At 37.8% G+C, this 16,978-nt stretch overlaps 1 protein-coding gene across 10 annotated transcripts in view; it reads right to left on the reverse strand.

Moving 5' to 3' along the window:
• LOC141399058 (uncharacterized) overlaps nucleotides 1-16,978 on the reverse strand; it is a 118,568-nt gene that overhangs the window by 63,968 nt on the left and 37,622 nt on the right. The window lies entirely within an intron of this gene.

Below are 16,978 nucleotides of genomic sequence, written 5' to 3' on the forward strand. Positions count from 1 at the left end.
TCTTTGGAGACAATATTTTTTTAATCTTTTGACAGATATTTATCCTGAATCCTTCTCCCTCTGATATCTGAAGTTGGGGAGAGGACTTTCCAAACGAATGGAAATATAGAGTAGTTGTAAAAATGTTCAAGAAAGGAGAAATGTAGAAATTGGCGGGCATTTGTGTGCTAGCGACATCAACGAAAATAATAAAGTACGAACTGACACAACACGGTATTTGGACATTGGTAAGCTGCAAACACAATAGTTAGCCTCATCTTAATCACTCAACTGGCCCAATTGCTTAATCAAAGCATCCGATAACACATCCGCACAATTCCCTACTTGGAACCATGGTGGAATAAGGAGGTGTCACATCAAATAATACCAAACGTCAAATTTGGTCACAATAATGTATTATTGTGAATTGCTTGTTTCCATTTTGTATGTGTTTTTATTCACAATAATGAATTTTGACAACTAGTGTGATAACCAGCTGTGTGAAAAAATCGAGATGTCCTGAATGAAATCCGAAAATTCTATCAAAGAGTGGAACATCAAACTCATGGCTTTGGTACAGGCACATCCTCCTGTAGAGACCAGCAAGGTAATTTGATAACAGATATATTTTGTGCTCAAGATATGGAAAGGGCATTTTTCCAAACTGTTGGTATCCAAAACTGACGAAGACGACAAATATACCGCAGATACCATCCCAGAAGATGGTATTGAACGTATACCGCACGGCCAAGATGAGGTAAAGACAGCAATAAACCCACTGAAGAATATTAATAAAGCAGGATCCGATGGATTACCAGTCGATCTGTTCAAAACCGGATGCTACACGCTGATAAGCTGTATGCATCAGCTAGTTAGCACCATCTGGCAGGGAGAACGCGATAGTGTCAGTGATATTGTGCCAACGACCATAGGCTTTGGTCAACGAAATAATTGGGCCATATCAATCCGGCTTTATACCTGGCAAATCCACCATTGACCAGATATTTACCCAACGGCAAATCCTAGAAAAGACCCAAGAGATGCAAGAGATTATGATCAAAGATAATACCAAAAGAGTTTTTAGACAAAGAGACAGCCTTTCGTGTGATCTATTCAACATCCTGCTGGGAAAGGGTTTACGACATGCAAATGTCAACAGAAATGACACAATGTTAATTCCTTATGCTGGCGATCATTAAAAGAAGTAACAGACACCTATATGAAGGTTGAAGGAGAATCTGCCAAAGTGGATCTGACAAGACCAAGCTGAGTACAACATTACATCCACCAAAACAATGAGCTGCCAAGGCTCACATTTTCACACTATAAAGGCCTGCCAAGTACAACTGGTAAAACTTAACCCTCGTCAGAAGAGGAGAAGAAGGCATTACATACCCTCGCAGAATCTGTTTCTGAGGTAAAATCACACCCGTGATGCACCCGCAACACCGTCGTCCGTTCTATGGTCAATGTCAGGCCAAGGATCGGGCCCCAGTTGATACCACAAGGCGATTGGGACTGGTTGACTCCGAATCCAGTGTCTATTAAGTCGAATGAACTCCAATCATCCCGGGGAGGAATATCAACTCGGATCCTAGTGGGACGCCAAGGACAAATTGTGGTCATCCCTAGAAGTTAAAGGGAGGAAGTGTGGCGCTCATTTTCGCAATGGTCCATACAACTCGGACCAACGGTGGAAGTTTGTTCCTCTCATTTCCAGGTAGTAAAAAACTTCGTCTACCTCGGCACCGCCATAAACACAACAAACAACTTCAGTTGTAAAATAAGAACGAGAATTGTACTGCCTAACAGATTCTACTCTGACTTCAGCCAAAGCTTAACTCCATCGGGAACCCTATAGGAAGATTGGCGCGTTGGATGCTTGAACTAAAACAGTACAAGTTTTCAATACAATACAGGAAAGGTAGAGTTGGGCAATCTAGTTCCTAGTTCCTTGTACTAGTTCCAAAACGTATAAGTAACATCATGAAATATAACGTGTGATAGTAAGTATACGCAGTTTGTTCGAAGAAAAAATGTGGGCCATTGGAACTGCGAAGTGAACGAGATAGTTCCATATAGTTCCTTTGGCACAACTCTAAGGAAAGGACGCAATAACGTTTTAGATGACACGCTATCCCGCCAACCCCTTGAGCATCGAGTGACTGCCCTTGGATTGCAAAGAAAATTATAGGTATGAATGATAATCCTGAACAATTTTCAGATTATGTGCTGGTGGATCGTCATATTGCTGGGAACTCACATTATGAGGATAGTGAACCCTGGAAGCTCTGTGTTGCCAACAACAACAAGACATTCTAAAATTCGTTCGAAGTTGTGAGTCCTGTCAGCGATATAACCCATATCAGGTAGCCCCAGCGGGAGAGATGTTAGTGTCTGTACCAGATGAACCATGGGCAACAACCAAGATCCAAACATACACAAACACGATGCTTTGGTTTTCTTCAATGGATTTTCTAAATGCCACCTCAAAGGGAGAAGTGAAGACGTTTCGGGAAAGAATTCTCGCACGGTTTGGTACACCGAAGATACTCATTTCGGACAACGGGAGCCTATTCGCTGGGAAGATTCTGAAGAGATATTTGCGAGACATATGATTTCACCACCAACTGAGAGGGAGGACCAATAGAACCATCAAGACAATGGTCGCCCAGGTAAGACAGAATAAACACAACCGGTGGGATGACTTTCTTCCGAAATATCCCTGGGTATCAACACCGCCACTACGGAGTCAACAGGATATGGCCCCGCAACATTAACCCATTGTCGTGTACCATGACTTCCATAATCACTGTACGACGAAGCGGTCCTTGGTACCGGTAACACAGGAAGGAACCAAAGGAGCGCAAATATTTAAAATAGTACGGAACAAACTAATCCGAGCCACAGAGGAACATCGAAGACATTATAATCTTCGCCGTCCTTGGAAACCAGTTGTCGGAGAACGTGTTTTGGTGAAACAGCACCCACAATCGAAGGCTACGATCAATTCGCAGCCACGCTCGGACCAAAGTATGGTGGTCCATTCGATGTTATCGAGTTTATTTCTCCCGTAATCGTTAGATTGAAAAGACAGAACTCACAACCAAAGTAGCTCATCTTAGCGAACTGAAACCATTCGTCTCAAACTAAAGGCTGCCTTGCCTGCTTGCCTTGCTTGCTTCTGATAAAATAATAAAAAAATGAAACAGGAAAGCAAGACAATCAGGCAAAGCTGCTTATGTACCCAGGCCTTAAAGTATTTTTTCTTTTATCTCTGCCACAGCTTTGAAATCAACATTACATCTACCAAAACAAAGGCAGCCCTGAAGCAAGGCTCAAATTTCCACACAATAAAGCCCTGCCAAGTACAACTTGTAAAACTCATCACTAACATCTATATCGTAAGTATTTTTCCCTAAAACATAATAAAACTATTTGCATGGCATAATTACCCAGGTAGTGGCATCGTAAAATTTTGAATATGTTATGTCAAAACTTTCTTTATATTGTTGGGGAAATTACAACAAAAATAATTTTTTTTTATAAAGGGATTTGACTTTTCATATTCGATCAGCTGGTGTGATACCACTACCTGGTAGTTCTGCCATGACTATTTGTCTATTTGCCGCATACTTTGTGCTTTGTTCTGGCGGGCATAAATACTCACAGGCAGCGTCAACTCATCACTAACATCTATAGTGGGGTACACACGATCAGTTTTGACTGTCAATTTTGCTCAAATAATCAGTTGCTTGCCAGTGTGGCCGTTCACTTTTGTCAGTCATCAGGCAACCACAAAATATTTTGTGGTTGCTGGACTGTTTGACAATTATCGATAATTCCGAAAAATCGACAGTCAAAACTGATCGTGTGTACCCCGCTTATGGTGATGATCACTAGTGTTGTTGTTGTGATGACAAATTTATGGCAAACTACTGCACTGCATTTGGTCTGTTCCTTTACTTTTGAAAGTGGTAAAACCGGCAAAAGTAGCAAAAGTTGTAATCTGCTTCCATATGAATTGTATGGTGTCTGAAGTAAAGAAACGCTTTTCGAGTAAAAAGTTGTAAAACTTGAAGATTCTTGCACGTAAAGGAACAGAGCTATTGTCACAACAGCATTAAAGATCACATGTTGTGATAATAAATTCGAGTAAACAAGTTCCCGATACTCCGAAACTCGTGGTGGAGACAGGTATAAAAGGGCGAACAAATCTCCTTTCCTGCGGTAACTATTTATGGGGTGATCCCCAGTTGTAAAGTACAGTAGTTCACTATATAGTTCAGTGGACACCGGTCATTTGTATGAAAAAACTGCGAATGAGTTATATTATCTTTTTTTTTCATGAAATAACTCATACGGAAACGAACTATGGCAATGAACTAGTTCACTAGATTTAACAACTATATTGTAAAGGCGAATAAAAGACATTTTTCATGAATTACAAGCAAACTACGAAACTTTTTTAGTAGATTTTTATCTCATGAGAAGGGGGACATCATAATCTGCTTTCTGAATTTTCTTGTTGAAAAATATTAAGTAGTTTTGTGGCAAATGTCAGTCTACAAAAGCGGTTAAACTACCAGACTGAAAAACTCAAAGAAATCTGCAAGGGTCCACCTTAACAAGCTATGCGCGGAGTCTGACATTAAATAACGGCAATTAATCCACAAACAACAATAAAACAATAAAATGTAAAATTTGTATTGCTTATTCCATAAATTTTACGGTAATCTTAATATTTCATTGGGTGTATGTACACTTTTTCCCTATTAATTTTTTAATTTTTATAGAATTTACCGTTATTCGTATTATGGAATATATTTTTGTTATATGTTATATTGGTTATTAGGGATATGAAATAGAACTATGTACTTGGATAAAATGCCCTTAAAACTCGAGATTTATAGGGTGTATGTAGACTTTTTTGGTTGACTGTATATTTTTGTGAGCTTATTTAGAACATGGGTGACGTAGGGGATGGAAGATACCAAGCAACGGTCCTGACCCGTTTTAACATGGCAAAGCCCAGGATTTATCTTGGTCCCTCTTTCATTTCAAGTGGGCACTGACCTCCCCGTGGTGTCACCTGGGGTAGCTGCCTTTAACACCCGTTAAAGGTAGTGAGCTAAAATGTGCCGCGCGTTCACCCATAAGAGAAGACCAAGTTAGTGGTGTCTACGCGCAATGCGTCCATAGAGCTCGGACCAACGGTGGAAGTTGGTACATATAATTTTGAGGTAGTTAAAGACTTTGTCTACCTCGGCACCTCCGTAAACACAACAAATGACATCAGTTTTGAGATAAAAAGAAGAATTGTATTGGCCAACAGATGCTACTTTGATTTAAGTAAGCAGTTTAAAAACAAAGCCACATCTCGTCAAACAAAAATAACGCTCTACAAAACACTGATACTACCCGTGCTGATGTATGGCTAAAATTTGTTTTAAATTTGGTTTTTATAAAAACGTTGTCCTGTACGACGCGATTTTACATGTATGGCTATCTACAAATGTCTGCAAATCATTTTCCCATCATGTTTTTTTTAACGAAATTCTGTAATAATCAACAAATTTCGGTTCAAAACGATGGGTCTTTCACCATACTCATATACATATACCAAAATGAATGCCTCGACGAGCTGAGTCGATCTGGCTATGTGTGTCCGTTCGTCCGTCTATCCATCTAATCCTAGTAATCACGCTACAGGTCGCAATTTTGATCGGATCGTCACCAAATTTTGGGTGTTGATGACGGTCCCGGAGGGGAAGAAGCCTATTGATTTTGGTGATGGCCGGATAATATTCAGGGGTCGGAATGGGCTAAAACTTAATTGGAGAAAATATCGTCTTTTTATTTCAAAGCCAATAGCTCTATTTCTTTAAGTGGTATATCAAAAGCAAAACCTGGCAAGACAAGCAGAAAATATCACCTTTAAAACGATGTAAAGTAGGCTGTTGTAGGTGGTCAAACAACAGAGATATCGCAATAGTCTGTAATGCATCCTGTTTAAGTAGGAATTAATATATTTCAGTTAAATTTGCATTGTTTGGAAATGCTCGCTTTTCGCCAAAGACATAAATACAACAAGATAAGACATTTCATTTGCTATCATTCTTCAGTGAATGGCTTTTGAATTTAACATAATGTTATGTTACGATATGGTGATATAACATTTTTTTCTTTTATACATTTTTACGTATTTAACCGAATTTACCGATCCAATTGACATGGAATTATTCTTGAATAGATCCTTGAATTCATAAATTTCGTTTCTGATACCATTACATGAAATGTGCCTCCTTGGTTGCGATTTTGAATTAACTGCAACCTGTTAAGGGTAATGTTTCTATACAAAGTTTCGTAAACATTTTTTTGTTGCATGCATTTTGTCAGGTCTTTATTACTTTATGTCTTTGTTTTCGCTTTACATTCATTGTGTTCGATTTGCGTACTCGTTAGAAAACGGCCTACTCCTTTTTTGTTACAACAGTTATCTGTCATCTAGGAGCATGGCACAATCATACAGGTACCCGCTTCAGCCCAGCTGATGTACTGTGAGCTGTCAAAAAAGTTGTTGTCATTGAAAACACAAAATTAAAAAACAACAAGTGAGCAAAGGCTATAGTCGGGACGGGGCCGACCATGTGATACCCTACACCACTACCCCTGTGCATAAGCTTTTCACTGGTAAACATTTCTTTTAGGGAATATAAACCGACTACCACCAAAAATAATATGCCTCTTTGTCTCTGGGACCCCCATAAGCAACCAAAATGTCGTGACCATCAGATCAAAATTACGACCTGTAGCTTGATTGCAAAAATTGGAAGAATTGGATGCATTACCGACTATTGTGGTATCTCCCTTGTTTGACCACCTTCGCCAACCTGCTTTACACCAATGTAAAGGTAATATTTTCTTCTTCCATTGACAGGCTTTGCCGTTGGAATACTCCTACTAGTAGCCAATATATTCACAAAGAATAAAACTTTGAATTTGTCTCCAAATGAGTTTTCCCCATTCCGACCCCTAAATATTATCCAACTATCCCCAAAATCAATAGGCTTCTTCCTATGGGGGACCCGCATCAACTCCCAAAAAATTCGTGACGATCCGATCAAAATTGCGACCTGTAGCGTGATTACAAACAAATCGGAAAATGGGATGCGTTACCGACTATTGCGATATCTCTGTTTTTTGAGCAGCTACGACAACCTACTTTACACCGTTGTAAAGGTGATATTTTCTACTTTCCTTGCCAGTTTTTGCTTTAGATATACCTCTTAAAGAAACAGAGATATTGGCTTTGAAATAAAACGTAGACCTTTTCTCCAAATAAGTTTTTGCCCATTCCGACCCTTGAATATTATCCGACCATCATTAAAATCAGTAGGCTTCTTCCCCTGTGGCACCCCCTATTAGGGTAACCCTAGTACTACCACATAAAATGCAACAATCTGGCAGCATCATAGCAGTGTTGCATGCATCAGTAGTTTTAAGTTATTATCTCTCTCTACTCATTGTCAGTACACAGTCAGTTAGTTACTTTGCAACCACTGATGGGCAAATTGCGAGAGACTCATGTATTTTTTACACTTTTGTGTGTGAGGCAGAGCATTTCTGCCCATCAGTGTTTGCAACCACCAATTAATAGACATCTCATCTGTACATATTTCGTCATATTTCATTGTTCTTCATAATTAATACTTTATTTCAACTCATAAAACAACTTAAAGTTTTATTCAATAAATGAATTGATTGTTATGTTTAAACATCGTCTTTCATTCAATCGACCACCTCCGTAAGAACATAACTCCCCCATTAACCCCTAAAATTTCGTGACGATCCGATCAAAATTGCGACCTGTGGCGTGATTACAAAAAAAATCGGAAAATGGGGTGCATTATCGACTATTGCCATATCTCTGCTATTTGACCACCTATGACAACCTAGTTTACATCGTTGTAAAGGTGATATTTTCTACTTTCCTTGCCAGGTTTTGCTTTAGATGTACCTCTTAAAGAAACAGAGATATTGGCTTTGAAATAAAACGTTGACCTTTCTCGAAATAAGTGTTTGCCCATTCCGACCCCTGAATATTATCCGACCATCATCAAAATCAATAGGCTTTTTTCTTTTCGGGACCCCCATTAACCCCCAAAATTTCGTGACCATCCGATCAAAATTGCGACCAGTAGCGTGATTACAAAAAAATCGGAAAATGGGATGGATTATCGACTATTGTCATATCTTTGCTATTTGACCACCTACGACAACGACTATTGCGATATCTCCGTTATTTGGTTACCTACGCGGACCTAGTTTGCATTATTGTAAAGACGGGATCTTCTACTTTCATAGTCAGGCTTTGCTTTTGGAAAATTTTCAACCAAAGCTGTGATATTTGTCAATATAATTAAAATCGCAAAAATGAAAATTGGGGTTTTATTTGCTACTATTGCGATATCTTCGTTGTTTGATCACCTACGAGCACCTACTTTACATCATTAGAAAGGTGATATTTTCTGCTTTCATTGTCAGGTTTTGCGTTTGGTATATCCCATACAGTAGCTGAGGTATTGGCTTTGGAAAAAAACGTGTCTTTTTATCTACCTAAGTTTTTTGCCCTTTCCGACCCCTAAATATTATCCGACCATCACCAAAATCAATAGGCTTCTTCCCCTCTGGGACCCCCATCAACATCCAAAATTTCGTGACGATCCGATCAAAATTGCGACCTGTAGCGTGATTACAAGGTTTAGATGGACAGACGGACGGACGGACACACATAGCCAGATCGAACACACATAGCTCGTCGAGACATTCATTTTGGTATATATAAGTATGGGTCTACGACCATTATTTCGATGCGTTACAAACTTTTTGGCCAAAACCAACTTATAATACCCTCCCCACATAGTGGTGTAGGGTATAAAAATTGAAAAGAAAAACTGTGAATTTTTTATGGAGTTTTGTAATAATGTGTTTATTAATAACTGTCATGGTACAATAATACAGGTAGCATTATCATGCCAGCTGATGGTAACATAATGTGTCAATTGCATTCAATTGATGTCAAATTTTGACATCTTATGTTACCAACAATTGCCGATGCGGCTACCTGTGTATTTGTACCATGATAACTGCCTAACAAAATGTTGTTGAAAAGATTGTGTGAATCGCTTTATTTTTGGAAATCATTTTTGACATTTCACAGTACTGAACTGGTTTTTGTTGTAGTTTTTGGCTGGTGCATCTACCTGGTAATTGTGCCATGTCTAGGAGTTTTCTAATGAGTGTTGTTTTGGCGCCTACGCGACCTTTCGGCATTATTATTGACACTTCGTTTTCGATCGCCATCCGTAACACAGGTAATCTGTTCGCCTTGCTATTTTCCCTTTATAATTATTTATTTATTTACTCTATATATCTTCTGCTTTTTATTATTTGAAAATAAAAACGTTCGTGTTTTTATTTCTCTCTTTTTCGAAACGCAATTTCTGCGCCTTTACATTTTAGTCCACTCGAGCCGGATACGAGCCTTTGGATTTGTTTTGATTTATTTTCTAATTGGTTTTCGTCTTGCTTATTTGCGCAGCAGCATCAACAACATCTTAATCATCCTCATCAAGATCGTCATTAACATCATTATCATTAAAATGTCAACAAACCAACAGGTGAGTGCAGTGTTCTATTCACCCTTATTACGGTTGGCGTAGTCGTAGACGTTCAAGTGGCGTAGACGTTGTCGTAGGCGTAGACGTAGGCGTAGTCGTAAGATACATTTTTAAATGATGAAAAATTATATACAACGAAATTTTCTGTCTTTTAGAGCATTTTATATCCTTAAAAAATCGAAAGAAATACATTTGCAATTCCCAGAACGCATTTCTTGGTTTAAATACAACATTTATTTTTTTTGATACGACAAATCGGTATTACGTATGGCGTAATACGACAAATTGGTATTACGTATGGCGTTGAAATACGAGGAAAGAGTCGTGACCGATTTTGTAAACGACAGTATATAAAAGTAAAAACAAATTAATTTTAAAAGATTTTTTGGCAATGATTATTAAAATATATTGGAAAATAACTATAATAAATACAAATTTTACTACTTTGATTCATTTGCATGAGATAAATTTCGTGTCTTTATCAAATGACAAACTTTCTATTAAAAATCTGTTAGAGTCCTCATATAACGATTGATGCAATGTAAATTTCTTAGTTCTTGCTCAAAAGATGATTTCAAACGAATTGTTTTACAATTAAAAAAAATATATTTTTTAAATTTAGTATGAGAAAAAAAATGTCGTTGTCGTAAATGTTACGTGGTACCAAAAAATATCCCTACGACAACGACTACGCCAACGACCACAAAAACGTCTACGCCAAACACTTATTTTGATTGTAAAAACTGTAGGGTTAGTTTTTCTTCTGAATTAAAAGTTTAAAAATGATCTACTAATAATTCTAATAATGTTTGTTGCCAAAAGAATTATTTAAAAGTTTAAATTTTTGCTTTTTTGTACAAAAACATACATAATACCAATTAGACGTTACGACACGTCAGCTTGCAATTTTGGATACGACAACGCCAACCGTAATAAGGGTGATTATTTGTGAGCTCGCGTTGTGGAAAAAAAAATAGCTGTGTTCCAGAACTAAAAAGTTTTTACAATTTTTACGACTTTTACACATTTTACTCCAAAAACCGTTCCCGTACACAAAAAAGTTGTAAAATGTTCACTTCTCTTTAAACAAAAATGGCGCTGAACGGCGCTCTCTTTAAAAACTTTTTACACGACAAATTTGGGCGAGTAAAAAAATTGTAACATGGTTGCCGGCGTCTGATTGGCTGATACGCCGACTTTGACATTTGTTCCAGTTTTTTTGACTTGTCAAACTTGTGTGTGACAACAAATTTTTCGCAGTTCTCTCTTTTACGAGTTTTACTATTAAAAAGTACGGGAACGAAGCTAATATAAACAAACAAATAAATATCCATCGTCCAAAAATTCTTTTCGTTCCCATTGCAACAACCTTACATACGGCCGCTTTACAACGCGTCGCGCATTCCTTTTTGTCGTTTCTGATTCTTTCGGTGTTATTATTGAACAGTGAAAACCAATAAAAAATAATTTTGGTTGCAAAAAATACTGTGAAAAAAGTGCAAACATTTTATTCATTATTGAGTGGTGGTGTAATTATTAATAAAATTTAATTAACAGTCGTGTTAAATTTCGATAATTTTATTAATAAAATTATTCATTTATTTATTGAAAATTAATTACTTAATTATCTCCATCGGGTTACTACTGTCTTGTTGTGCCTAACAAAAGAAATAAACCACCGAAAAATACACGAAATCATTCCTTCTATTCTCGCATTATTCCCTGTTCAATAATACACAATAATGGGTCTGTACGATAACCCAAAAGTTTGTACAAATTTGCACAAACTATTAAGTGGGGTTCAGACGATCAGTTTTGACTGACAGCTTTGCTCAAATAATCGGTTGCTTGCCAGTGTGGTCGTTCATTTTTGTCAGTCATCAGGCAACCACAAAATTTTTTGTGGATGTTGGACAGTCAGCTGTTGGTTGTTTGTTTGTTTGACCGTGTGAACGAAACAACGTCAGTCAAGGAATAAATTAGCAGAGTAAATATCAAATAAAAGTTAAAAAAGTCGTGTGTTTTTATTAATTTGATTGATTATTATTGCAAATAAGAGATAAAAATAGCAGACAAAAATCTGTTCCTTCATTTTAATATCGGCCAAGCAAAAAATTGCAAACAAAACGACAAACATGGACAACGAAAATGAATTTTTTAAAGGAATTTTTATGTTGCTACGAAATGCTAAGATGCCTCTGGGACATAACCAGTCCAGAATATATGATGCGCGACATTAAAACAAAAGCATATGTAGAATTACTAAATGTTACGAAGAAACACAAGAAGGATTGTTCTATTGACGACGTCAAGAAGAAAATAAACGTAATCCGCTCATCGTACAGAAGGGAATTGAAAAAAATAAAGCAATCTGAATCTTCTGGAGCTGGAGTGGACATCGTTTGGCTCAGAATCTCGAATTTCTTTTAAAATATTAACATGTGAATATTGTTTTCGGGAGGCTATCCATTTTTTACCCATTTCCTTCTTCTTGTCACTTTATTTCCTTCCTCTAAAAGCGAAATGATCAAAAATGCACATCCGATCTTTTTGTCATCCATATTTATTAATAAAAGTTGTTATTTATATGATTTTATAGCTATGTGAACACAGTAATTTTTCAACTTGACTGTTGGTTTGTCATCCAACTTGAATGACTGTTTGGCCGCTACGAACAGCACAACAAAACTGAAACAATCGATATTTGACCACAAGCTGTCAGCCAAAACTGATCGTCTGAACCCCACTTTACAAAATGCTGTTCGATAACAAACTTGTAAAGTAAAAGAGAGCGAATTTGAGGACAATTGTGAGAGAATTTTGGAGAGTTTGGGAGATTTTTGTTTACAAGTTTTTGCAAGGAAAATTTTTCTTGTAAGAATTTGCAAGTTTGATCAACGGATTAAAATTCGAATGCTTGATGGTTATTAAAATAAATAGAAATAAAAAAGGAAGAACAAAAATATTCAATAAATTTTGAAAAACGATAATGTAAGCGAAATAACTTATTTTGTAGTTTGTGGTGACTATTTTTTTATTTATTTTATTTAATCTTTTCCGCCAAATTCTTCTTCTTGTTTGTCAAATCAGCTGACTTCTTGCAAGTGTTGGCAAATTGCTGTTCGATAACATTCTGCAATTTTTTTCTTCGAGAGAGTAAAATTAGTAGAGAGAGGTTACTGAGAACTTGCTGAGTACTTGCAAGTACTTTTCACTTGCGAAGTTATCGTACAGACCTAATATAAACATACATACGCTAGTGACATACTTACATCGTCGTCGGTCTGTTGCTTGTTATATACACACACATCACTTACATACATACCATTGCTTAGGCCGTCATCAGACTATCTGCTTTTTCAGATGTATGACATCAGCTGTTCTGTAGTATTAGTATACCCAAAGTGACAAGATACATGTGAAAAAGCAGATGGTCTGATGGGCGCCTTAGCAGCTGTAGCTAGCCTAGTGAAAATAGATTTTTTCGTTTCTCTTTTGTTCGCGTGTACGCTACACACATCGGGTCGGTCGATTGGGGCGGAAGACATTGGTGTTGTCGATGGAACGGTTGTATATGAACTTTTTATGGAATGTCAGGCTATTATTAATAAATATTTAAATAAATTTCGGCGGTCTCGAAATTCGTCCTTGAGCTCTTACAGCAGTTCAGTGGTTTCGTTAAACCTGGATCCTTCCAATATTTCTAACGAGGAGCAGGGTTTGTCTGCCACTCCAAGGGAAGCCTCGAGAAACGATCCCGGTTTAAATAACACGAATTCGTCTACGCACACTGTTCGAAGTGTGGGTACTCAGGCTTCTAGCTCCCCAATATCAGGTATTGGGAATTCTAGGGATACCTCGAATTTTGCTATTGACCCGCCAAATTTAGACATTGTCCATAATTTAGCTTTGCCTCCATGCGATATTCCCGTTTTCGAAGGTGATTTTCTCTCGTGGCCTACTTTTAGAGACATATTTAGCGTGGTTTATATAAATTCTAGATTGTCGGATTTTGAGCGTCTTTGTCATTTGACGCAAAAAATTAGTGGGGAAGCTCGTGAAATTGTTTCTAAATTCCCTTTGACTCACCGTAGATTTAGTCTTGCTTGGAATGCTTTGAAATCGACTTTTGATAATCCTCGTTTGTTGATTCATAGTCAGTTCAAAGTATTATTTTAGCTTCCGGTACTTGAAATCGAGACGTGTTCGGGTCTCAAACAAATCCAGCGTGGTATTAATGGTTGTTTGTCTGCAATGTCCATTTACAACGTTAGTACAGAAAATTGGGATCCGTTCTTGGTATTTATTTGTCTTCAAAGGCTCCCAAAATTAACACAAACTTTGTGGGAACAAAGCGTGAAAGACAAATCGTCTATTTCTTTGTAGAAAGATCTCGACAGTTTTCTAACTGAGCGTATTCAAACGCTCATGTGTCTTCACGACATGAGAGTAAATGAGCCGGTTAAAAAGTCTAATGTGAAAAAACTTCAAACACACATGGTTAATACCAATTCATCTCGTTCTCCACAAACCTCGCGGAAAAAAGATTGCATCCTGTGTCCTCAACAGTTCCACTTGCTTTTTGAATGTCCTCTATTCAAAAATATGTCCCTCTCGTCGTAGATTGTGTGTGAATTGTTTGCGTAAAGGGCATGAGGTAAAAAATTGTGGTAGTCATCGTCGGTGTTCGAAATGTAACCGAAATCATCATACGTTGTTACATCGTAGTGATTCGTCTCCTAACAGTTCGACTACAAATGCTCCTTCGGTCAACCGAACTGCCACTAATTCGTCCAACCCTTCACTCGTCAACCGCTCTCGTCCATCCACTCCCACAACAGTGCAAACAATGCATGCTTGTCAAAATCAGTTGGTTCTTTTAGGGACAGCGATGGTCCATATAATGCATCATGGCATTTCGTACCCTGCCTCTGAATCGTCTTTTCTGACAGAGCGACTACAGAATAAGTTGAAACTTCCTGTATGTTCAACGAATGCAGTTAGTGCGGGTGTGAATTGTTCAATTTCGCAAATTGACGAAAAGTTTGTCCCATTAAAATTGGAAGCCCTTGCGATCCCTCGGTATTTTTAGAAACTCGTGCATTGGTATTGCCGTCAATTTCCGGGAACTTGCCTTCGTTTGCAGTTACAGCTGATTTCAAATCGCAAATGCCAAGTATTCGTCTGGCAGATGTTAATTTGTCCTGTGGATTTTTTGTTGGGTGCAGACTTGTATCCAAAAATCGTGTTCGATGGTTGTCAGTCAACTTTGTCGGGAGCATAGCTTGCTCAAAATTCTGTTTTCGGATGGCTTGTCACTGAACCGATTCCTTTGTCGGAAAATCGAAATTAACTGTGGATTTATTAAATTGTTTGGGACGATCCTCTCTTGTTCGCTACTCATTCGGAGTTGCGTAAATTCGTAGATGAGCTCGTGCATCTATTATCGTGTTATCGCTCCCTTAAAATCGGTTGCACTCCCTTGACTAGAGTTTTCAGTGCACTTTTAACGTCAGAACTTTGGAAATTATTGTTAAAGATATTGACTTGGAATTTCGCTGTTGAACGGATTCTACAATTGTGTCGTCGTGGCTTAGTTGGCACATTCTGGTTTTCTCTTCGACTAGATTCGTGGCGAATGGTCAGTTCGGATTGGTCTATTCGAGATCTGGCTCCGCTTGGTTCTGAAATTGACATTTTTCGTATTATTCGTGCTATTTTAAAGATAGGCTGGAAAAGTTTTCATCACTCATGAAACCACTTCGTGGTTTAGCTAATTGGTTGTAGTCTTATTCACAACTTTTGTTTTTTTCGTCGCAGAGTTAAGCGAGGTCGGAAATGGGTTAGTTATTACATACTGTCCAAAAAATCCATTTAGCAGAGAAATATAAATGTCTAATGGTTAAAAATAGGTGCCTCAAAATTGTTCGTTAGCTTCTTTGAATCAAATCATTAACAATAATGGTGTCATGAGAATGAATGGTCGTCTAGCGCGTTCAACTTGTACATCTTTTCTTCCGGGTATTAGGAATAGAATAGTTTTTGGCCGCGCTTCATTGCACGTCGTGGTTGTCCCCACTCGATATTTTCGGACAATGTTACGAATTTTGTGGTCAAAATTTTCGTTATTTCATTTGTGTTTTACGTGGCATTTATTTCCACCTGGTGCTCCACATATGGGTGGTCTCTGGAGCTGGTGTTAAATTTGTTTATAGGTGCTCATTCATCGCTCATCCTGAACCTGTCGTAATTGACGAACCGTTATCGCTTGTGAATCGGTTTTATAATGTTCAAGCTCAAGTACATTTATTTTTGTGTACCGGATGTTAGTACGGTAAGCGCGTTGTGAAGCGGCTCATCTGTACTCTTTTGAACTCGGAGTAACATATTAATATTTCGTATAAAAATGGACGCTTCATCTGAATCCGTCACTGCGGGTTCTACTAGGAAATGGAGATCTATCGAAATCCGTCACTGCGGATATTAGTAAAAAAAAAAAAATAGTTGACATCTGAATCAGTAACTGCGGGTTCTTCGCTATTCCAGGTCGGAATCCATAATTGTGGGTTCCACTAGCACCTTGGCGGTTTCGGGCAATTCATACCATGTTCGTATGGTAGAAAGAGAGCGTACGTCCGTTACTGCGGACGATTCGTATACGCCGCATAAGCATATTTGTCGGAACCATTGAATAAAATTTGAATTTGCTCACAAACACTGCACCACCTACTCTATTAGTACTAATTATTGTACATCTTTATCGGTCTGTGTTACAACATTGATAATGTTGCAAGGTCGGCGCCAATGTTTAAGTAAGAATTAATATATTTCAGTTAAAATTGCACTGTTTGGAAATGCTCGCTTTTCGCTTTACATTCATTGTGTTCGATTTGCATACTCGTTAGAAAACGGCCTACTCCTTTTTTGTTACATCAGTTATCTGTCATCTAGGAGTTTTCTAATGAGTGTTGTTTTGGCGCCTACGCGACCTTTCGGCATTATTATTGACACTTCGTTTTCGATCGCCATCCGTAACACAGGTAATCTGTTCGCCTTGCTATTTTCCCTTTATATTTATTTATTTATTTACTCAATAAAGCTTCTGCTTTTTATTATTATTTGAAAATTAAAACGTTCGTGTTTTAATTTCTCTCTTTTTCGAAACGCAATTTCGGCGCCTTTACACATCCCATTTTCCGATTTTTTTTTAATCACGCTACAGGTCTCAATTTTGATCGGATCGTGACGATTTTTTTGGTAGTTGATGCTGGTCCCTCAGAGGAAGAAGCCTATAAAGTTTGGTGATAGTCGGATAG

This window comes from Musca autumnalis, unplaced genomic scaffold (assembly GCF_047663935.1).
Source record: "Musca autumnalis isolate F117 unplaced genomic scaffold, ASM4766393v1 scaffold_3, whole genome shotgun sequence".
NCBI classification, from domain to species: domain Eukaryota; kingdom Metazoa; phylum Arthropoda; class Insecta; order Diptera; family Muscidae; genus Musca; species Musca autumnalis.